Raw genomic sequence first — 22104 nt, 5'->3', positions numbered from 1 at the left:
TTCGATCCAGCCGTACCGTTCCTGACTTGTCTCGCGCCTTCAGATCCGCCTTCATGCTTCGATGAGAAGCAAAATAAAAAGCAATCGTTCCGACGGAGCTAAATTACTACAGCATAAAGAACGAAGGGGAAATTTGGATTTCGAAACAAAAAAGGGAGGGGTGCAACACGAGGATTTCCCAGGGGGTCACCTAGGGGTGTCAACGGGCCGGGTCCGGGCCGGAATTCATTATTCCGGATCCGACCGGTTTACCCGACGGGTCTTTTATTCTGTGTTCCGGATCCGGACCCGGCGAGTCTCGGATCCGGGTCGGGTCTACCCGAACAAATTTGCCAAAATTTATAATTTCTAACAAAAAAGAGAAAAAGATATATTTGTAAACAAATTTCTAGCTAATGCAAAGAAAAAACCAAATAAGAAAATAAATCAAATTGATTTTACTCAAATACATCATCCTAATCAAATTATATTGATAATATATATTTTTTATAAATTATTAAATCATTTATTTCCGGATCCGGGTCTAATACGGGTCGGAATACTATATTCCGTATCCGACCCGTTTTTTTGTTTGAAAAAACGGATCCGGATCCGGATAACGGAATTAAATCCCTACCCATACCCGCAAAAATTTCAGGGATCCGATCCGGATCCGGGTGTAGACCCGACCCGTTGACCGGCCTAGGGTCACCCATCCTAGTACTACTGTCGCCCAAGCACGCTTAACTTCGGAGTTCTGATGGGATCCGGTGCATTAGTGCTGGTATGATCGCACCCGCCATGTTTCTTTCGCTTTATTCTTTTAAACTGCCACGTCCTGTGAAGCAGTTTGGCTTTTCTGGACCCGAATTCATTCTAAGCGTCAGTTCATGAATTTCCTCTCATCCTTTTATTTATTTACTTTTATATTTTTTTCTTGTTGCTTTGCACCTTTTTTTTCCCTCGTCGCACAACTCTCAATTATCCTGAAAGTGATCCGGATCCGGGTCTAGACCCGACCCGTTGACAGGCCTAGGGTCACCCATCCTAGTACTACTGTCGCCCAAGCACGCTTAACTTCGGAGTTCTGATGGGATCCGGTGCATTAGTGCTGGTATGATCGCACCCGCCATGTTCCTTTCGCTTTATTCTTTTAAACTGCCACGTCCTGTGAAGCAGTTTGGCTTTTCTGGACCCGAATTCATTCTAAGCGTCAGTTCATGAATTTCCTCTCATCCTTTTATTTATTTACTTTTATATTTTTTTCTTGTTGCTTTGCACCTTTTTTTTCCCTCGTCGCACAACTCTCAATTATCCTGAAAGTGATCCTTCACGCTTGCGCTTATACATTTGCGCCGACAACTTTGACCGACGATCCGGGCTTCGATCCAGCCGTACCGTTCCTGACTTGTCTCGCGCCTTCAGATCCGCCTTCATGCTTCGATGAGAAGCAAAATAAAAAGCAATCGTTCCGACGGAGCTAAATTACTACAGCATAAAGAACGAAGGGGAAATTTGGATTTCGAAACAAAAAAGGGAGGGGTGCAACACGAGGATTTCCCAGGGGGTCACCTAGGGGTGTCAACGGGCCGGGTCCGGGCCGGAATTCATTATTCCGGATCCGACCGGTTTACCCGACGGGTCTTTTATTCTGTGTTCCGGATCCGGACCCGGCGAGTCTCGGATCCGGGTCGGGTCTACCCGAACAAATTTGCCAAAATTTATAATTTCTAACAAAAAAGAGAAAAAGATATATTTGTAAACAAATTTCTAGCTAATGCAAAGAAAAAACCAAATAAGAAAATAAATCAAATTGATTTTACTCAAATACATCATCCTAATCAAATTATATTGATAATATATATTTTTTATAAATTATTAAATCATTTATTTCCGGATCCGGGTCTAATACGGGTCGGAATACTATATTCCGTATCCGACCCGTTTTTTTGTTTGAAAAAACGGATCCGGATCCGGATAACGGAATTAAATCCCTACCCATACCCGCAAAAATTTCAGGGATCCGATCCGGATCCGGGTGTAGACCCGACCCGTTGACCGGCCTAGGGTCACCCATCCTAGTACTACTGTCGCCCAAGCACGCTTAACTTCGGAGTTCTGATGGGATCCGGTGCATTAGTGCTGGTATGATCGCACCCGCCATGTTTCTTTCGCTTTATTCTTTTAAACTGCCACGTCCTGTGAAGCAGTTTGGCTTTTCTGGACCCGAATTCATTCTAAGCGTCAGTTCATGAATTTCCTCTCATCCTTTTATTTATTTACTTTTATATTTTTTTCTTGTTGCTTTGCACCTTTTTTTTCCCTCGTCGCACAACTCTCAATTATCCTGAAAGTGATCCTTCACGCTTGCGCTTATACATTTGCGCCGACAACTTTGACCGACGATCCGGGCTTCGATCCAGCCGTACCGTTCCTGACTTGTCTCGCGCCTTCAGATCCGCGTTCATGCTTCGATAAAAAGCAAAATATAAAGCAATCGTTCCGACGGAGCTAAATTACTACAGCATAAAGAACGAAGGGGAAATTTGGATTTCGAAACAAAAAAGGGAGGGGTGCAACACGAGGATTTCCCAGGGGGTCACCTAGGGGTGTCAACGTGCCGGGTCCGGGCCGGAATTCATTATTCTGGACCCGGACCCGGATCCGACCCGTTTACCCGACGGGTCTTTTATTCGGTGTTCCGGATCCGGACCCGGCGAGTCTCGGATCCGGGTCGGGTCTACCCGAACAAATTTGCCAAAATTTATAATTTCTAACAAAAAAGAGAAAAAGATATATTTGTAAACTAATTTCTAACTAATGCAAAGAAAAAACCAAATAAGAAAATAAATCAAATTGATTTTACTCAAATACATCATCCTAATCAAATTATATTGATAATATATATTTTTTATAAATTATTAAATCATTTATATCCGGATGCGGGTCTAATACGGGTCGGAATACTATATTCCGTATCCGACCCGTTTTTTTGTTTGAAAAAACGGATCCGGATCCGGATAACGGAATTAAATCCCTACCCATACCCGCAAAAATTTTAGGGATCCGATCCGGATCCGGGTCTAGACCCGACCCGTTGACAGGCCTAGGGTCACCCATCCTAGTACTACTGTCGCCCAAGCACGCTTAACTTCGGAGTTCTGATGGGATCCGGTGCATTAGTGCTGGTATGATCGCACCCGCCATGTTCCTTTCGCTTTATTCTTTTAAACTGCCACGTCCTGTGAAGCAGTTTGGCTTTTCTGGACCCGAATTCATTCTAAGCATCAGTTCATGAATTTCCTCTCATCCTTTTATTTATTTACTTTTATATTTTTTTCTTGTTGCTTTGCACCTTTTTTTTCCCTCGTCGCACAACTCTCAATTATCCTGAAAGTGATCCTTCACGCTTGCGCTTATACATTTGCGCCGACAACTTTGACCGACGATCCGGGCTTCGATCCAGCCGTACCGTTCCTGACTTGTCTCGCGCCTTCAGATCCGCCTTCATGCTTCGATGAGAAGCAAAATAAAAAGCAATCGTTCCGACGGAGCTAAATTACTACAGCATAAAGAACGAAGGGGAAATTTGGATTTCGAAACAAAAAAGGGAGGGGTGCAACACGAGGATTTCCCAGGGGGTCACCTAGGGGTGTCAACGGGCCGGGTCCGGGCCGGAATTCATTATTCCGGACCCGGACCCGGATCCGACCCGTTTACCCGACGGGTCTTTTATTCTGTGTTCCGGATCCGGACCCGGCGAGTCTCGGATCCGGGTCGGGTCTACCCGAACAAATTTGCCAAAATTTATAATTTCTAACAAAAAGAGAAAAAGATATATTTGTAAACAAATTTCTAACTAATGCAAAGAAAAAACCAAATAAGAAAATAAATCAAATTGATTTTACTCAAATACATCATCCTAATCAAATTATATTGATAATATATTTTTTTTATAAATTATTAAATCATTTATATCCGGATCCGGGTCTAATACGGGTCGGAATACTATATTCCGTATTCGACCCGTTTTTTTGTTTGAAAAAACGGATCCGGATCCGGTTAACGGAATTAAATCCGTACCCATACCCGCAAAAATTTCAGGGATCCGATCCGGATCCGGGTCTAGACCCGACCCGTTGACAGGCCTAGGGTCACCCATCCTAGTACTACTGTCGCCCAAGCACGCTTAACTTCGGAGTTCTGATGGGATCCGGTGCATTAGTGCTGGTATGATCGCACCCGCCATGTTCCTTTCGCTTTATTCTTTTAAACTGCCACGTCCTGTGAAGCAGTTTGGCTTTTCTGGACCCGAATTCATTCTAAGCGTCAGTTCATGAATTTCCTCTCATCCTTTTATTTATTTACTTTTATATTTTTTTCTTGTTGCTTTGCACCTTTTTTTTCCCTCGTCGCACAACTCTCAATTATCCTGAAAGTGATCCTTCACGCTTGCGCTTATACATTTGCGCCGACAACTTTGACCGACGATCCGGGCTTCGATCCAGCCGTACCGTTCCTGACTTGTCTCGCGCCTTCAGATCCGCCTTCATGCTTCGATGAGAAGCAAAATAAAAAGCAATCGTTCCGACGGAGCTAAATTACTACAGCATAAAGAACGAAGGGGAAATTTGGATTTCGAAACAAAAAAGGGAGGGGTGCAACACGAGGATTTCCCAGGGGGTCACCTAGGGGTGTCAACGGGCCGGGTCCGGGCCGGAATTCATTATTCCGGATCCGACCGGTTTACCCGACGGGTCTTTTATTCTGTGTTCCGGATCCGGACCCGGCGAGTCTCGGATCCGGGTCGGGTCTACCCGAACAAATTTGCCAAAATTTATAATTTCTAACAAAAAAGAGAAAAAGATATATTTGTAAACAAATTTCTAGCTAATGCAAAGAAAAAACCAAATAAGAAAATAAATCAAATTGATTTTACTCAAATACATCATCCTAATCAAATTATATTGATAATATATATTTTTTATAAATTATTAAATCATTTATTTCCGGATCCGGGTCTAATACGGGTCGGAATACTATATTCCGTATCCGACCCGTTTTTTTGTTTGAAAAAACGGATCCGGATCCGGATAACGGAATTAAATCCCTACCCATACCCGCAAAAATTTCAGGGATCCGATCCGGATCCGGGTGTAGACCCGACCCGTTGACCGGCCTAGGGTCACCCATCCTAGTACTACTGTCGCCCAAGCACGCTTAACTTCGGAGTTCTGATGGGATCCGGTGCATTAGTGCTGGTATGATCGCACCCGCCATGTTTCTTTCGCTTTATTCTTTTAAACTGCCACGTCCTGTGAAGCAGTTTGGCTTTTCTGGACCCGAATTCATTCTAAGCGTCAGTTCATGAATTTCCTCTCATCCTTTTATTTATTTACTTTTATATTTTTTTCTTGTTGCTTTGCACCTTTTTTTTCCCTCGTCGCACAACTCTCAATTATCCTGAAAGTGATCCTTCACGCTTGCGCTTATACATTTGCGCCGACAACTTTGACCGACGATCCGGGCTTCGATCCAGCCGTACCGTTCCTGACTTGTCTCGCGCCTTCAGATCCGCGTTCATGCTTCGATAAAAAGCAAAATATAAAGCAATCGTTCCGACGGAGCTAAATTACTACAGCATAAAGAACGAAGGGGAAATTTGGATTTCGAAACAAAAAAGGGAGGGGTGCAACACGAGGATTTCCCAGGGGGTCACCTAGGGGTGTCAACGTGCCGGGTCCGGGCCGGAATTCATTATTCTGGACCCGGACCCGGATCCGACCCGTTTACCCGACGGGTCTTTTATTCGGTGTTCCGGATCCGGACCCGGCGAGTCTCGGATCCGGGTCGGGTCTACCCGAACAAATTTGCCAAAATTTATAATTTCTAACAAAAAAGAGAAAAAGATATATTTGTAAACTAATTTCTAACTAATGCAAAGAAAAAACCAAATAAGAAAATAAATCAAATTGATTTTACTCAAATACATCATCCTAATCAAATTATATTGATAATATATATTTTTTATAAATTATTAAATCATTTATATCCGGATGCGGGTCTAATACGGGTCGGAATACTATATTCCGTATCCGACCCGTTTTTTTGTTTGAAAAAACGGATCCGGATCCGGATAACGGAATTAAATCCCTACCCATACCCGCAAAAATTTTAGGGATCCGATCCGGATCCGGGTCTAGACCCGACCCGTTGACAGGCCTAGGGTCACCCATCCTAGTACTACTGTCGCCCAAGCACGCTTAACTTCGGAGTTCTGATGGGATCCGGTGCATTAGTGCTGGTATGATCGCACCCGCCATGTTCCTTTCGCTTTATTCTTTTAAACTGCCACGTCCTGTGAAGCAGTTTGGCTTTTCTGGACCCGAATTCATTCTAAGCATCAGTTCATGAATTTCCTCTCATCCTTTTATTTATTTACTTTTATATTTTTTTCTTGTTGCTTTGCACCTTTTTTTTCCCTCGTCGCACAACTCTCAATTATCCTGAAAGTGATCCTTCACGCTTGCGCTTATACATTTGCGCCGACAACTTTGACCGACGATCCGGGCTTCGATCCAGCCGTACCGTTCCTGACTTGTCTCGCGCCTTCAGATCCGCCTTCATGCTTCGATGAGAAGCAAAATAAAAAGCAATCGTTCCGACGGAGCTAAATTACTACAGCATAAAGAACGAAGGGGAAATTTGGATTTCGAAACAAAAAAGGGAGGGGTGCAACACGAGGATTTCCCAGGGGGTCACCTAGGGGTGTCAACGGGCCGGGTCCGGGCCGGAATTCATTATTCCGGACCCGGACCCGGATCCGACCCGTTTACCCGACGGGTCTTTTATTCTGTGTTCCGGATCCGGACCCGGCGAGTCTCGGATCCGGGTCGGGTCTACCCGAACAAATTTGCCAAAATTTATAATTTCTAACAAAAAGAGAAAAAGATATATTTGTAAACAAATTTCTAACTAATGCAAAGAAAAAACCAAATAAGAAAATAAATCAAATTGATTTTACTCAAATACATCATCCTAATCAAATTATATTGATAATATATTTTTTTTATAAATTATTAAATCATTTATATCCGGATCCGGGTCTAATACGGGTCGGAATACTATATTCCGTATTCGACCCGTTTTTTTGTTTGAAAAAACGGATCCGGATCCGGTTAACGGAATTAAATCCGTACCCATACCCGCAAAAATTTCAGGGATCCGATCCGGATCCGGGTCTAGACCCGACCCGTTGACAGGCCTAGGGTCACCCATCCTAGTACTACTGTCGCCCAAGCACGCTTAACTTCGGAGTTCTGATGGGATCCGGTGCATTAGTGCTGGTATGATCGCACCCGCCATGTTCCTTTCGCTTTATTCTTTTAAACTGCCACGTCCTGTGAAGCAGTTTGGCTTTTCTGGACCCGAATTCATTCTAAGCGTCAGTTCATGAATTTCCTCTCATCCTTTTATTTATTTACTTTTATATTTTTTTCTTGTTGCTTTGCACCTTTTTTTTCCCTCGTCGCACAACTCTCAATTATCCTGAAAGTGATCCTTCACGCTTGCGCTTATACATTTGCGCCGACAACTTTGACCGACGATCCGGGCTTCGATCCAGCCGTACCGTTCCTGACTTGTCTCGCGCCTTCAGATCCGCCTTCATGCTTCGATGAGAAGCAAAATAAAAAGCAATCGTTCCGACGGAGCTAAATTACTACAGCATAAAGAACGAAGGGGAAATTTGGATTTCGAAACAAAAAAGGGAGGGGTGCAACACGAGGATTTCCCAGGGGGTCACCTAGGGGTGTCAACGGGCCGGGTCCGGGCCGGAATTCATTATTCCGGATCCGACCGGTTTACCCGACGGGTCTTTTATTCTGTGTTCCGGATCCGGACCCGGCGAGTCTCGGATCCGGGTCGGGTCTACCCGAACAAATTTGCCAAAATTTATAATTTCTAACAAAAAAGAGAAAAAGATATATTTGTAAACAAATTTCTAGCTAATGCAAAGAAAAAACCAAATAAGAAAATAAATCAAATTGATTTTACTCAAATACATCATCCTAATCAAATTATATTGATAATATATATTTTTTATAAATTATTAAATCATTTATTTCCGGATCCGGGTCTAATACGGGTCGGAATACTATATTCCGTATCCGACCCGTTTTTTTGTTTGAAAAAACGGATCCGGATCCGGATAACGGAATTAAATCCCTACCCATACCCGCAAAAATTTCAGGGATCCGATCCGGATCCGGGTGTAGACCCGACCCGTTGACCGGCCTAGGGTCACCCATCCTAGTACTACTGTCGCCCAAGCACGCTTAACTTCGGAGTTCTGATGGGATCCGGTGCATTAGTGCTGGTATGATCGCACCCGCCATGTTTCTTTCGCTTTATTCTTTTAAACTGCCACGTCCTGTGAAGCAGTTTGGCTTTTCTGGACCCGAATTCATTCTAAGCGTCAGTTCATGAATTTCCTCTCATCCTTTTATTTATTTACTTTTATATTTTTTTCTTGTTGCTTTGCACCTTTTTTTTCCCTCGTCGCACAACTCTCAATTATCCTGAAAGTGATCCTTCACGCTTGCGCTTATACATTTGCGCCGACAACTTTGACCGACGATCCGGGCTTCGATCCAGCCGTACCGTTCCTGACTTGTCTCGCGCCTTCAGATCCGCGTTCATGCTTCGATAAAAAGCAAAATATAAAGCAATCGTTCCGACGGAGCTAAATTACTACAGCATAAAGAACGAAGGGGAAATTTGGATTTCGAAACAAAAAAGGGAGGGGTGCAACACGAGGATTTCCCAGGGGGTCACCTAGGGGTGTCAACGTGCCGGGTCCGGGCCGGAATTCATTATTCTGGACCCGGACCCGGATCCGACCCGTTTACCCGACGGGTCTTTTATTCGGTGTTCCGGATCCGGACCCGGCGAGTCTCGGATCCGGGTCGGGTCTACCCGAACAAATTTGCCAAAATTTATAATTTCTAACAAAAAAGAGAAAAAGATATATTTGTAAACTAATTTCTAACTAATGCAAAGAAAAAACCAAATAAGAAAATAAATCAAATTGATTTTACTCAAATACATCATCCTAATCAAATTATATTGATAATATATATTTTTTATAAATTATTAAATCATTTATATCCGGATGCGGGTCTAATACGGGTCGGAATACTATATTCCGTATCCGACCCGTTTTTTTGTTTGAAAAAACGGATCCGGATCCGGATAACGGAATTAAATCCCTACCCATACCCGCAAAAATTTTAGGGATCCGATCCGGATCCGGGTCTAGACCCGACCCGTTGACAGGCCTAGGGTCACCCATCCTAGTACTACTGTCGCCCAAGCACGCTTAACTTCGGAGTTCTGATGGGATCCGGTGCATTAGTGCTGGTATGATCGCACCCGCCATGTTCCTTTCGCTTTATTCTTTTAAACTGCCACGTCCTGTGAAGCAGTTTGGCTTTTCTGGACCCGAATTCATTCTAAGCATCAGTTCATGAATTTCCTCTCATCCTTTTATTTATTTACTTTTATATTTTTTTCTTGTTGCTTTGCACCTTTTTTTTCCCTCGTCGCACAACTCTCAATTATCCTGAAAGTGATCCTTCACGCTTGCGCTTATACATTTGCGCCGACAACTTTGACCGACGATCCGGGCTTCGATCCAGCCGTACCGTTCCTGACTTGTCTCGCGCCTTCAGATCCGCCTTCATGCTTCGATGAGAAGCAAAATAAAAAGCAATCGTTCCGACGGAGCTAAATTACTACAGCATAAAGAACGAAGGGGAAATTTGGATTTCGAAACAAAAAAGGGAGGGGTGCAACACGAGGATTTCCCAGGGGGTCACCTAGGGGTGTCAACGGGCCGGGTCCGGGCCGGAATTCATTATTCCGGACCCGGACCCGGATCCGACCCGTTTACCCGACGGGTCTTTTATTCTGTGTTCCGGATCCGGACCCGGCGAGTCTCGGATCCGGGTCGGGTCTACCCGAACAAATTTGCCAAAATTTATAATTTCTAACAAAAAGAGAAAAAGATATATTTGTAAACAAATTTCTAACTAATGCAAAGAAAAAACCAAATAAGAAAATAAATCAAATTGATTTTACTCAAATACATCATCCTAATCAAATTATATTGATAATATATTTTTTTTATAAATTATTAAATCATTTATATCCGGATCCGGGTCTAATACGGGTCGGAATACTATATTCCGTATTCGACCCGTTTTTTTGTTTGAAAAAACGGATCCGGATCCGGTTAACGGAATTAAATCCGTACCCATACCCGCAAAAATTTCAGGGATCCGATCCGGATCCGGGTCTAGACCCGACCCGTTGACAGGCCTAGGGTCACCCATCCTAGTACTACTGTCGCCCAAGCACGCTTAACTTCGGAGTTCTGATGGGATCCGGTGCATTAGTGCTGGTATGATCGCACCCGCCATGTTCCTTTCGCTTTATTCTTTTAAACTGCCACGTCCTGTGAAGCAGTTTGGCTTTTCTGGACCCGAATTCATTCTAAGCGTCAGTTCATGAATTTCCTCTCATCCTTTTATTTATTTACTTTTATATTTTTTTCTTGTTGCTTTGCACCTTTTTTTTCCCTCGTCGCACAACTCTCAATTATCCTGAAAGTGATCCTTCACGCTTGCGCTTATACATTTGCGCCGACAACTTTGACCGACGATCCGGGCTTCGATCCAGCCGTACCGTTCCTGACTTGTCTCGCGCCTTCAGATCCGCCTTCATGCTTCGATGAGAAGCAAAATAAAAAGCAATCGTTCCGACGGAGCTAAATTACTACAGCATAAAGAACGAAGGGGAAATTTGGATTTCGAAACAAAAAAGGGAGGGGTGCAACACGAGGATTTCCCAGGGGGTCACCTAGGGGTGTCAACGGGCCGGGTCCGGGCCGGAATTCATTATTCCGGATCCGACCGGTTTACCCGACGGGTCTTTTATTCTGTGTTCCGGATCCGGACCCGGCGAGTCTCGGATCCGGGTCGGGTCTACCCGAACAAATTTGCCAAAATTTATAATTTCTAACAAAAAAGAGAAAAAGATATATTTGTAAACAAATTTCTAGCTAATGCAAAGAAAAAACCAAATAAGAAAATAAATCAAATTGATTTTACTCAAATACATCATCCTAATCAAATTATATTGATAATATATATTTTTTATAAATTATTAAATCATTTATTTCCGGATCCGGGTCTAATACGGGTCGGAATACTATATTCCGTATCCGACCCGTTTTTTTGTTTGAAAAAACGGATCCGGATCCGGATAACGGAATTAAATCCCTACCCATACCCGCAAAAATTTCAGGGATCCGATCCGGATCCGGGTGTAGACCCGACCCGTTGACCGGCCTAGGGTCACCCATCCTAGTACTACTGTCGCCCAAGCACGCTTAACTTCGGAGTTCTGATGGGATCCGGTGCATTAGTGCTGGTATGATCGCACCCGCCATGTTTCTTTCGCTTTATTCTTTTAAACTGCCACGTCCTGTGAAGCAGTTTGGCTTTTCTGGACCCGAATTCATTCTAAGCGTCAGTTCATGAATTTCCTCTCATCCTTTTATTTATTTACTTTTATATTTTTTTCTTGTTGCTTTGCACCTTTTTTTTCCCTCGTCGCACAACTCTCAATTATCCTGAAAGTGATCCTTCACGCTTGCGCTTATACATTTGCGCCGACAACTTTGACCGACGATCCGGGCTTCGATCCAGCCGTACCGTTCCTGACTTGTCTCGCGCCTTCAGATCCGCCTTCATGCTTCGATGAGAAGCAAAATAAAAAGCAATCGTTCCGACGGAGCTAAATTACTACAGCATAAAGAACGAAGGGGAAATTTGGATTTCGAAACAAAAAAGGGAGGGGTGCAACACGAGGATTTCCCAGGGGGTCACCTAGGGGTGTCAACGGGCCGGGTCCGGGCCGGAATTCATTATTCCGGACCCGGACCCGGATCCGACCCGTTTACCCGACGGGTCTTTTATTCTGTGTTCCGGATCCGGACCCGGCGAGTCTCGGATCCGGGTCGGGTCTACCCGAACAAATTTGCCAAAATTTATAATTTCTAACAAAAAGAGAAAAAGATATATTTGTAAACAAATTTCTAACTAATGCAAAGAAAAAACCAAATAAGAAAATAAATCAAATTGATTTTACTCAAATACATCATCCTAATCAAATTATATTGATAATATATTTTTTTTATAAATTATTAAATCATTTATATCCGGATCCGGGTCTAATACGGGTCGGAATACTATATTCCGTATTCGACCCGTTTTTTTGTTTGAAAAAACGGATCCGGATCCGGTTAACGGAATTAAATCCGTACCCATACCCGCAAAAATTTCAGGGATCCGATCCGGATCCGGGTCTAGACCCGACCCGTTGACAGGCCTAGGGTCACCCATCCTAGTACTACTGTCGCCCAAGCACGCTTAACTTCGGAGTTCTGATGGGATCCGGTGCATTAGTGCTGGTATGATCGCACCCGCCATGTTCCTTTCGCTTTATTCTTTTAAACTGCCACGTCCTGTGAAGCAGTTTGGCTTTTCTGGACCCGAATTCATTCTAAGCGTCAGTTCATGAATTTCCTCTCATCCTTTTATTTATTTACTTTTATATTTTTTTCTTGTTGCTTTGCACCTTTTTTTTCCCTCGTCGCACAACTCTCAATTATCCTGAAAGTGATCCTTCACGCTTGCGCTTATACATTTGCGCCGACAACTTTGACCGACGATCCGGGCTTCGATCCAGCCGTACCGTTCCTGACTTGTCTCGCGCCTTCAGATCCGCCTTCATGCTTCGATGAGAAGCAAAATAAAAAGCAATCGTTCCGACGGAGCTAAATTACTACAGCATAAAGAACGAAGGGGAAATTTGGATTTCGAAACAAAAAAGGGAGGGGTGCAACACGAGGATTTCCCAGGGGGTCACCTAGGGGTGTCAACGGGCCGGGTCCGGGCCGGAATTCATTATTCCGGATCCGACCGGTTTACCCGACGGGTCTTTTATTCTGTGTTCCGGATCCGGACCCGGCGAGTCTCGGATCCGGGTCGGGTCTACCCGAACAAATTTGCCAAAATTTATAATTTCTAACAAAAAAGAGAAAAAGATATATTTGTAAACAAATTTCTAGCTAATGCAAAGAAAAAACCAAATAAGAAAATAAATCAAATTGATTTTACTCAAATACATCATCCTAATCAAATTATATTGATAATATATATTTTTTATAAATTATTAAATCATTTATTTCCGGATCCGGGTCTAATACGGGTCGGAATACTATATTCCGTATCCGACCCGTTTTTTTGTTTGAAAAAACGGATCCGGATCCGGATAACGGAATTAAATCCCTACCCATACCCGCAAAAATTTCAGGGATCCGATCCGGATCCGGGTGTAGACCCGACCCGTTGACCGGCCTAGGGTCACCCATCCTAGTACTACTGTCGCCCAAGCACGCTTAACTTCGGAGTTCTGATGGGATCCGGTGCATTAGTGCTGGTATGATCGCACCCGCCATGTTTCTTTCGCTTTATTCTTTTAAACTGCCACGTCCTGTGAAGCAGTTTGGCTTTTCTGGACCCGAATTCATTCTAAGCGTCAGTTCATGAATTTCCTCTCATCCTTTTATTTATTTACTTTTATATTTTTTTCTTGTTGCTTTGCACCTTTTTTTTCCCTCGTCGCACAACTCTCAATTATCCTGAAAGTGATCCTTCACGCTTGCGCTTATACATTTGCGCCGACAACTTTGACCGACGATCCGGGCTTCGATCCAGCCGTACCGTTCCTGACTTGTCTCGCGCCTTCAGATCCGCGTTCATGCTTCGATAAAAAGCAAAATATAAAGCAATCGTTCCGACGGAGCTAAATTACTACAGCATAAAGAACGAAGGGGAAATTTGGATTTCGAAACAAAAAAGGGAGGGGTGCAACACGAGGATTTCCCAGGGGGTCACCTAGGGGTGTCAACGTGCCGGGTCCGGGCCGGAATTCATTATTCTGGACCCGGACCCGGATCCGACCCGTTTACCCGACGGGTCTTTTATTCGGTGTTCCGGATCCGGACCCGGCGAGTCTCGGATCCGGGTCGGGTCTACCCGAACAAATTTGCCAAAATTTATAATTTCTAACAAAAAAGAGAAAAAGATATATTTGTAAACTAATTTCTAACTAATGCAAAGAAAAAACCAAATAAGAAAATAAATCAAATTGATTTTACTCAAATACATCATCCTAATCAAATTATATTGATAATATATATTTTTTATAAATTATTAAATCATTTATATCCGGATGCGGGTCTAATACGGGTCGGAATACTATATTCCGTATCCGACCCGTTTTTTTGTTTGAAAAAACGGATCCGGATCCGGATAACGGAATTAAATCCCTACCCATACCCGCAAAAATTTTAGGGATCCGATCCGGATCCGGGTCTAGACCCGACCCGTTGACAGGCCTAGGGTCACCCATCCTAGTACTACTGTCGCCCAAGCACGCTTAACTTCGGAGTTCTGATGGGATCCGGTGCATTAGTGCTGGTATGATCGCACCCGCCATGTTCCTTTCGCTTTATTCTTTTAAACTGCCACGTCCTGTGAAGCAGTTTGGCTTTTCTGGACCCGAATTCATTCTAAGCATCAGTTCATGAATTTCCTCTCATCCTTTTATTTATTTACTTTTATATTTTTTTCTTGTTGCTTTGCACCTTTTTTTTCCCTCGTCGCACAACTCTCAATTATCCTGAAAGTGATCCTTCACGCTTGCGCTTATACATTTGCGCCGACAACTTTGACCGACGATCCGGGCTTCGATCCAGCCGTACCGTTCCTGACTTGTCTCGCGCCTTCAGATCCGCCTTCATGCTTCGATGAGAAGCAAAATAAAAAGCAATCGTTCCGACGGAGCTAAATTACTACAGCATAAAGAACGAAGGGGAAATTTGGATTTCGAAACAAAAAAGGGAGGGGTGCAACACGAGGATTTCCCAGGGGGTCACCTAGGGGTGTCAACGGGCCGGGTCCGGGCCGGAATTCATTATTCCGGACCCGGACCCGGATCCGACCCGTTTACCCGACGGGTCTTTTATTCTGTGTTCCGGATCCGGACCCGGCGAGTCTCGGATCCGGGTCGGGTCTACCCGAACAAATTTGCCAAAATTTATAATTTCTAACAAAAAGAGAAAAAGATATATTTGTAAACAAATTTCTAACTAATGCAAAGAAAAAACCAAATAAGAAAATAAATCAAATTGATTTTACTCAAATACATCATCCTAATCAAATTATATTGATAATATATTTTTTTTATAAATTATTAAATCATTTATATCCGGATCCGGGTCTAATACGGGTCGGAATACTATATTCCGTATTCGACCCGTTTTTTTGTTTGAAAAAACGGATCCGGATCCGGTTAACGGAATTAAATCCGTACCCATACCCGCAAAAATTTCAGGGATCCGATCCGGATCCGGGTCTAGACCCGACCCGTTGACAGGCCTAGGGTCACCCATCCTAGTACTACTGTCGCCCAAGCACGCTTAACTTCGGAGTTCTGATGGGATCCGGTGCATTAGTGCTGGTATGATCGCACCCGCCATGTTCCTTTCGCTTTATTCTTTTAAACTGCCACGTCCTGTGAAGCAGTTTGGCTTTTCTGGACCCGAATTCATTCTAAGCGTCAGTTCATGAATTTCCTCTCATCCTTTTATTTATTTACTTTTATATTTTTTTCTTGTTGCTTTGCACCTTTTTTTTCCCTCGTCGCACAACTCTCAATTATCCTGAAAGTGATCCTTCACGCTTGCGCTTATACATTTGCGCCGACAACTTTGACCGACGATCCGGGCTTCGATCCAGCCGTACCGTTCCTGACTTGTCTCGCGCCTTCAGATCCGCCTTCATGCTTCGATGAGAAGCAAAATAAAAAGCAATCGTTCCGACGGAGCTAAATTACTACAGCATAAAGAACGAAGGGGAAATTTGGATTTCGAAACAAAAAAGGGAGGGGTGCAACACGAGGATTTCCCAGGGGGTCACCTAGGGGTGTCAACGGGCCGGGTCCGGGCCGGAATTCATTATTCCGGATCCGACCGGTTTACCCGACGGGTCTTTTATTCTGTGTTCCGGATCCGGACCCGGCGAGTCTCGGATCCGGGTCGGGTCTACCCGAACAAATTTGCCAAAATTTATAATTTCTAACAAAAAAGAGAAAAAGATATATTTGTAAACAAATTTCTAGCTAATGCAAAGAAAAAACCAAATAAGAAAATAAATCAAATTGATTTTACTCAAATACATCATCCTAATCAAATTATATTGATAATATATATTTTTTATAAATTATTAAATCATTTATTTCCGGATCCGGGTCTAATACGGGTCGGAATACTATATTCCGTATCCGACCCGTTTTTTTGTTTGAAAAAACGGATCCGGATCCGGATAACGGAATTAAATCCCTACCCATACCCGCAAAAATTTCAGGGATCCGATCCGGATCCGGGTGTAGACCCGACCCGTTGACCGGCCTAGGGTCACCCATCCTAGTACTACTGTCGCCCAAGCACGCTTAACTTCGGAGTTCTGATGGGATCCGGTGCATTAGTGCTGGTATGATCGCACCCGCCATGTTTCTTTCGCTTTATTCTTTTAAACTGCCACGTCCTGTGAAGCAGTTTGGCTTTTCTGGACCCGAATTCATTCTAAGCGTCAGTTCATGAATTTCCTCTCATCCTTTTATTTATTTACTTTTATATTTTTTTCTTGTTGCTTTGCACCTTTTTTTTCCCTCGTCGCACAACTCTCAATTATCCTGAAAGTGATCCTTCACGCTTGCGCTTATACATTTGCGCCGACAACTTTGACCGACGATCCGGGCTTCGATCCAGCCGTACCGTTCCTGACTTGTCTCGCGCCTTCAGATCCGCCTTCATGCTTCGATGAGAAGCAAAATAAAAAGCAATCGTTCCGACGGAGCTAAATTACTACAGCATAAAGAACGAAGGGGAAATTTGGATTTCGAAACAAAAAAGGGAGGGGTGCAACACGAGGATTTCCCAGGGGGTCACCTAGGGGTGTCAACGGGCCGGGTCCGGGCCGGAATTCATTATTCCGGACCCGGACCCGGATCCGACCCGTTTACCCGACGGGTCTTTTATTCTGTGTTCCGGATCCGGACCCGGCGAGTCTCGGATCCGGGTCGGGTCTACCCGAACAAATTTGCCAAAATTTATAATTTCTAACAAAAAGAGAAAAAGATATATTTGTAAACAAATTTCTAACTAATGCAAAGAAAAAACCAAATAAGAAAATAAATCAAATTGATTTTACTCAAATACATCATCCTAATCAAATTATATTGATAATATATTTTTTTTATAAATTATTAAATCATTTATATCCGGATCCGGGTCTAATACGGGTCGGAATACTATATTCCGTATTCGACCCGTTTTTTTGTTTGAAAAAACGGATCCGGATCCGGTTAACGGAATTAAATCCGTACCCATACCCGCAAAAATTTCAGGGATCCGATCCGGATCCGGGTCTAGACCCGACCCGTTGACAGGCCTAGGGTCACCCATCCTAGTACTACTGTCGCCCAAGCACGCTTAACTTCGGAGTTCTGATGGGATCCGGTGCATTAGTGCTGGTATGATCGCACCCGCCATGTTCCTTTCGCTTTATTCTTTTAAACTGCCACGTCCTGTGAAGCAGTTTGGCTTTTCTGGACCCGAATTCATTCTAAGCGTCAGTTCATGAATTTCCTCTCATCCTTTTATTTATTTACTTTTATATTTTTTTCTTGTTGCTTTGCACCTTTTTTTTCCCTCGTCGCACAACTCTCAATTATCCTGAAAGTGATCCTTCACGCTTGCGCTTATACATTTGCGCCGACAACTTTGACCGACGATCCGGGCTTCGATCCAGCCGTACCGTTCCTGACTTGTCTCGCGCCTTCAGATCCGCCTTCATGCTTCGATGAGAAGCAAAATAAAAAGCAATCGTTCCGACGGAGCTAAATTACTACAGCATAAAGAACGAAGGGGAAATTTGGATTTCGAAACAAAAAAGGGAGGGGTGCAACACGAGGATTTCCCAGGGGGTCACCTAGGGGTGTCAACGGGCCGGGTCCGGGCCGGAATTCATTATTCCGGATCCGACCGGTTTACCCGACGGGTCTTTTATTCTGTGTTCCGGATCCGGACCCGGCGAGTCTCGGATCCGGGTCGGGTCTACCCGAACAAATTTGCCAAAATTTATAATTTCTAACAAAAAAGAGAAAAAGATATATTTGTAAACAAATTTCTAGCTAATGCAAAGAAAAAACCAAATAAGAAAATAAATCAAATTGATTTTACTCAAATACATCATCCTAATCAAATTATATTGATAATATATATTTTTTATAAATTATTAAATCATTTATTTCCGGATCCGGGTCTAATACGGGTCGGAATACTATATTCCGTATCCGACCCGTTTTTTTGTTTGAAAAAACGGATCCGGATCCGGATAACGGAATTAAATCCCTACCCATACCCGCAAAAATTTCAGGGATCCGATCCGGATCCGGGTGTAGACCCGACCCGTTGACCGGCCTAGGGTCACCCATCCTAGTACTACTGTCGCCCAAGCACGCTTAACTTCGGAGTTCTGATGGGATCCGGTGCATTAGTGCTGGTATGATCGCACCCGCCATGTTTCTTTCGCTTTATTCTTTTAAACTGCCACGTCCTGTGAAGCAGTTTGGCTTTTCTGGACCCGAATTCATTCTAAGCGTCAGTTCATGAATTTCCTCTCATCCTTTTATTTATTTACTTTTATATTTTTTTCTTGTTGCTTTGCACCTTTTTTTTCCCTCGTCGCACAACTCTCAATTATCCTGAAAGTGATCCTTCACGCTTGCGCTTATACATTTGCGCCGACAACTTTGACCGACGATCCGGGCTTCGATCCAGCCGTACCGTTCCTGACTTGTCTCGCGCCTTCAGATCCGCGTTCATGCTTCGATAAAAAGCAAAATATAAAGCAATCGTTCCGACGGAGCTAAATTACTACAGCATAAAGAACGAAGGGGAAATTTGGATTTCGAAACAAAAAAGGGAGGGGTGCAACACGAGGATTTCCCAGGGGGTCACCTAGGGGTGTCAACGTGCCGGGTCCGGGCCGGAATTCATTATTCTGGACCCGGACCCGGATCCGACCCGTTTACCCGACGGGTCTTTTATTCGGTGTTCCGGATCCGGACCCGGCGAGTCTCGGATCCGGGTCGGGTCTACCCGAACAAATTTGCCAAAATTTATAATTTCTAACAAAAAAGAGAAAAAGATATATTTGTAAACTAATTTCTAACTAATGCAAAGAAAAAACCAAATAAGAAAATAAATCAAATTGATTTTACTCAAATACATCATCCTAATCAAATTATATTGATAATATATATTTTTTATAAATTATTAAATCATTTATATCCGGATGCGGGTCTAATACGGGTCGGAATACTATATTCCGTATCCGACCCGTTTTTTTGTTTGAAAAAACGGATCCGGATCCGGATAACGGAATTAAATCCCTACCCATACCCGCAAAAATTTTAGGGATCCGATCCGGATCCGGGTCTAGACCCGACCCGTTGACAGGCCTAGGGTCACCCATCCTAGTACTACTGTCGCCCAAGCACGCTTAACTTCGGAGTTCTGATGGGATCCGGTGCATTAGTGCTGGTATGATCGCACCCGCCATGTTCCTTTCGCTTTATTCTTTTAAACTGCCACGTCCTGTGAAGCAGTTTGGCTTTTCTGGACCCGAATTCATTCTAAGCATCAGTTCATGAATTTCCTCTCATCCTTTTATTTATTTACTTTTATATTTTTTTCTTGTTGCTTTGCACCTTTTTTTTCCCTCGTCGCACAACTCTCAATTATCCTGAAAGTGATCCTTCACGCTTGCGCTTATACATTTGCGCCGACAACTTTGACCGACGATCCGGGCTTCGATCCAGCCGTACCGTTCCTGACTTGTCTCGCGCCTTCAGATCCGCCTTCATGCTTCGATGAGAAGCAAAATAAAAAGCAATCGTTCCGACGGAGCTAAATTACTACAGCATAAAGAACGAAGGGGAAATTTGGATTTCGAAACAAAAAAGGGAGGGGTGCAACACGAGGATTTCCCAGGGGGTCACCTAGGGGTGTCAACGGGCCGGGTCCGGGCCGGAATTCATTATTCCGGACCCGGACCCGGATCCGACCCGTTTACCCGACGGGTCTTTTATTCTGTGTTCCGGATCCGGACCCGGCGAGTCTCGGATCCGGGTCGGGTCTACCCGAACAAATTTGCCAAAATTTATAATTTCTAACAAAAAGAGAAAAAGATATATTTGTAAACAAATTTCTAACTAATGCAAAGAAAAAACCAAATAAGAAAATAAATCAAATTGATTTTACTCAAATACATCATCCTAATCAAATTATATTGATAATATATTTTTTTTATAAATTATTAAATCATTTATATCCGGATCCGGGTCTAATACGGGTCGGAATACTATATTCCGTATTCGACCCGTTTTTTTGTTTGAAAAAACGGATCCGGATCCGGTTAACGGAATTAAATCCGTACCCATACCCGCAAAAATTTCAGGGATCCGATCCGGATCCGGGTCTAGACCCGACCCGTTGACAGGCCTAGGGTCACCCATCCTAGTACTACTGTCGCCCAAGCACGCTTAACTTCGGAGTTCTGATGGGATCCGGTGCATTAGTGCTGGTATGATCGCACCCGCCATGTTCCTTTCGCTTTATTCTTTTAAACTGCCACGTCCTGTGAAGCAGTTTGGCTTTTCTGGACCCGAATTCATTCTAAGCGTCAGTTCATGAATTTCCTCTCATCCTTTTATTTATTTACTTTTATATTTTTTTCTTGTTGCTTTGCACCTTTTTTTTCCCTCGTCGCACAACTCTCAATTATCCTGAAAGTGATCCTTCACGCTTGCGCTTATACATTTGCGCCGACAACTTTGACCGACGATCCGGGCTTCGATCCAGCCGTACCGTTCCTGACTTGTCTCGCGCCTTCAGATCCGCCTTCATGCTTCGATGAGAAGCAAAATAAAAAGCAATCGTTCCGACGGAGCTAAATTACTACAGCATAAAGAACGAAGGGGAAATTTGGATTTCGAAACAAAAAAGGGAGGGGTGCAACACGAGGATTTCCCAGGGGGTCACCTAGGGGTGTCAACGGGCCGGGTCCGGGCCGGAATTCATTATTCCGGATCCGACCGGTTTACCCGACGGGTCTTTTATTCTGTGTTCCGGATCCGGACCCGGCGAGTCTCGGATCCGGGTCGGGTCTACCCGAACAAATTTGCCAAAATTTATAATTTCTAACAAAAAAGAGAAAAAGATATATTTGTAAACAAATTTCTAGCTAATGCAAAGAAAAAACCAAATAAGAAAATAAATCAAATTGATTTTACTCAAATACATCATCCTAATCAAATTATATTGATAATATATATTTTTTATAAATTATTAAATCATTTATTTCCGGATCCGGGTCTAATACGGGTCGGAATACTATATTCCGTATCCGACCCGTTTTTTTGTTTGAAAAAACGGATCCGGATCCGGATAACGGAATTAAATCCCTACCCATACCCGCAAAAATTTCAGGGATCCGATCCGGATCCGGGTGTAGACCCGACCCGTTGACCGGCCTAGGGTCACCCATCCTAGTACTACTGTCGCCCAAGCACGCTTAACTTCGGAGTTCTGATGGGATCCGGTGCATTAGTGCTGGTATGATCGCACCCGCCATGTTTCTTTCGCTTTATTCTTTTAAACTGCCACGTCCTGTGAAGCAGTTTGGCTTTTCTGGACCCGAATTCATTCTAAGCGTCAGTTCATGAATTTCCTCTCATCCTTTTATTTATTTACTTTTATATTTTTTTCTTGTTGCTTTGCACCTTTTTTTTCCCTCGTCGCACAACTCTCAATTATCCTGAAAGTGATCCTTCACGCTTGCGCTTATACATTTGCGCCGACAACTTTGA

General features: G+C 43.5%; 22 pseudogenes; all 22 read right to left on the bottom strand.

The window, feature by feature from the left end:
• Positions 1–659: 659 nt before the first annotated feature.
• LOC140018364 (5S ribosomal RNA) lies at positions 660–777 on the bottom strand (annotated as a pseudogene).
• Positions 778–989: 212 nt separating this feature from the next.
• Positions 990–1107, bottom strand: LOC140019052 (5S ribosomal RNA; annotated as a pseudogene).
• A 913-nt stretch (positions 1108–2020) lies between these two features.
• On the bottom strand, positions 2021–2138 carry LOC140018363 (5S ribosomal RNA; annotated as a pseudogene).
• Positions 2139–3063: 925 nt separating this feature from the next.
• On the bottom strand, positions 3064–3181 carry LOC140019051 (5S ribosomal RNA; annotated as a pseudogene).
• Positions 3182–4105: 924 nt separating this feature from the next.
• On the bottom strand, positions 4106–4223 carry LOC140019050 (5S ribosomal RNA; annotated as a pseudogene).
• A 913-nt stretch (positions 4224–5136) lies between these two features.
• LOC140018361 (5S ribosomal RNA) lies at positions 5137–5254 on the bottom strand (annotated as a pseudogene).
• A 925-nt stretch (positions 5255–6179) lies between these two features.
• On the bottom strand, positions 6180–6297 carry LOC140019049 (5S ribosomal RNA; annotated as a pseudogene).
• Positions 6298–7221: 924 nt separating this feature from the next.
• LOC140019048 (5S ribosomal RNA) lies at positions 7222–7339 on the bottom strand (annotated as a pseudogene).
• A 913-nt stretch (positions 7340–8252) lies between these two features.
• LOC140018360 (5S ribosomal RNA) lies at positions 8253–8370 on the bottom strand (annotated as a pseudogene).
• Positions 8371–9295: 925 nt separating this feature from the next.
• On the bottom strand, positions 9296–9413 carry LOC140019046 (5S ribosomal RNA; annotated as a pseudogene).
• Positions 9414–10337: 924 nt separating this feature from the next.
• On the bottom strand, positions 10338–10455 carry LOC140019045 (5S ribosomal RNA; annotated as a pseudogene).
• A 913-nt stretch (positions 10456–11368) lies between these two features.
• LOC140018359 (5S ribosomal RNA) lies at positions 11369–11486 on the bottom strand (annotated as a pseudogene).
• A 924-nt stretch (positions 11487–12410) lies between these two features.
• LOC140019044 (5S ribosomal RNA) lies at positions 12411–12528 on the bottom strand (annotated as a pseudogene).
• Positions 12529–13441: 913 nt separating this feature from the next.
• Positions 13442–13559, bottom strand: LOC140018358 (5S ribosomal RNA; annotated as a pseudogene).
• Positions 13560–14484: 925 nt separating this feature from the next.
• On the bottom strand, positions 14485–14602 carry LOC140019043 (5S ribosomal RNA; annotated as a pseudogene).
• A 924-nt stretch (positions 14603–15526) lies between these two features.
• Positions 15527–15644, bottom strand: LOC140019042 (5S ribosomal RNA; annotated as a pseudogene).
• A 913-nt stretch (positions 15645–16557) lies between these two features.
• On the bottom strand, positions 16558–16675 carry LOC140018357 (5S ribosomal RNA; annotated as a pseudogene).
• A 924-nt stretch (positions 16676–17599) lies between these two features.
• Positions 17600–17717, bottom strand: LOC140019040 (5S ribosomal RNA; annotated as a pseudogene).
• A 913-nt stretch (positions 17718–18630) lies between these two features.
• On the bottom strand, positions 18631–18748 carry LOC140018356 (5S ribosomal RNA; annotated as a pseudogene).
• A 925-nt stretch (positions 18749–19673) lies between these two features.
• On the bottom strand, positions 19674–19791 carry LOC140019039 (5S ribosomal RNA; annotated as a pseudogene).
• A 924-nt stretch (positions 19792–20715) lies between these two features.
• Positions 20716–20833, bottom strand: LOC140019038 (5S ribosomal RNA; annotated as a pseudogene).
• A 913-nt stretch (positions 20834–21746) lies between these two features.
• LOC140018355 (5S ribosomal RNA) lies at positions 21747–21864 on the bottom strand (annotated as a pseudogene).
• Positions 21865–22104: the final 240 nt, after the last annotated feature.

Source organism: Coffea arabica, chromosome 11c (genome assembly GCF_036785885.1).
Source record: "Coffea arabica cultivar ET-39 chromosome 11c, Coffea Arabica ET-39 HiFi, whole genome shotgun sequence".
NCBI classification, from domain to species: domain Eukaryota; kingdom Viridiplantae; phylum Streptophyta; class Magnoliopsida; order Gentianales; family Rubiaceae; genus Coffea; species Coffea arabica.
This window is presented reverse-complemented; position numbering and strand designations above follow the sequence as displayed.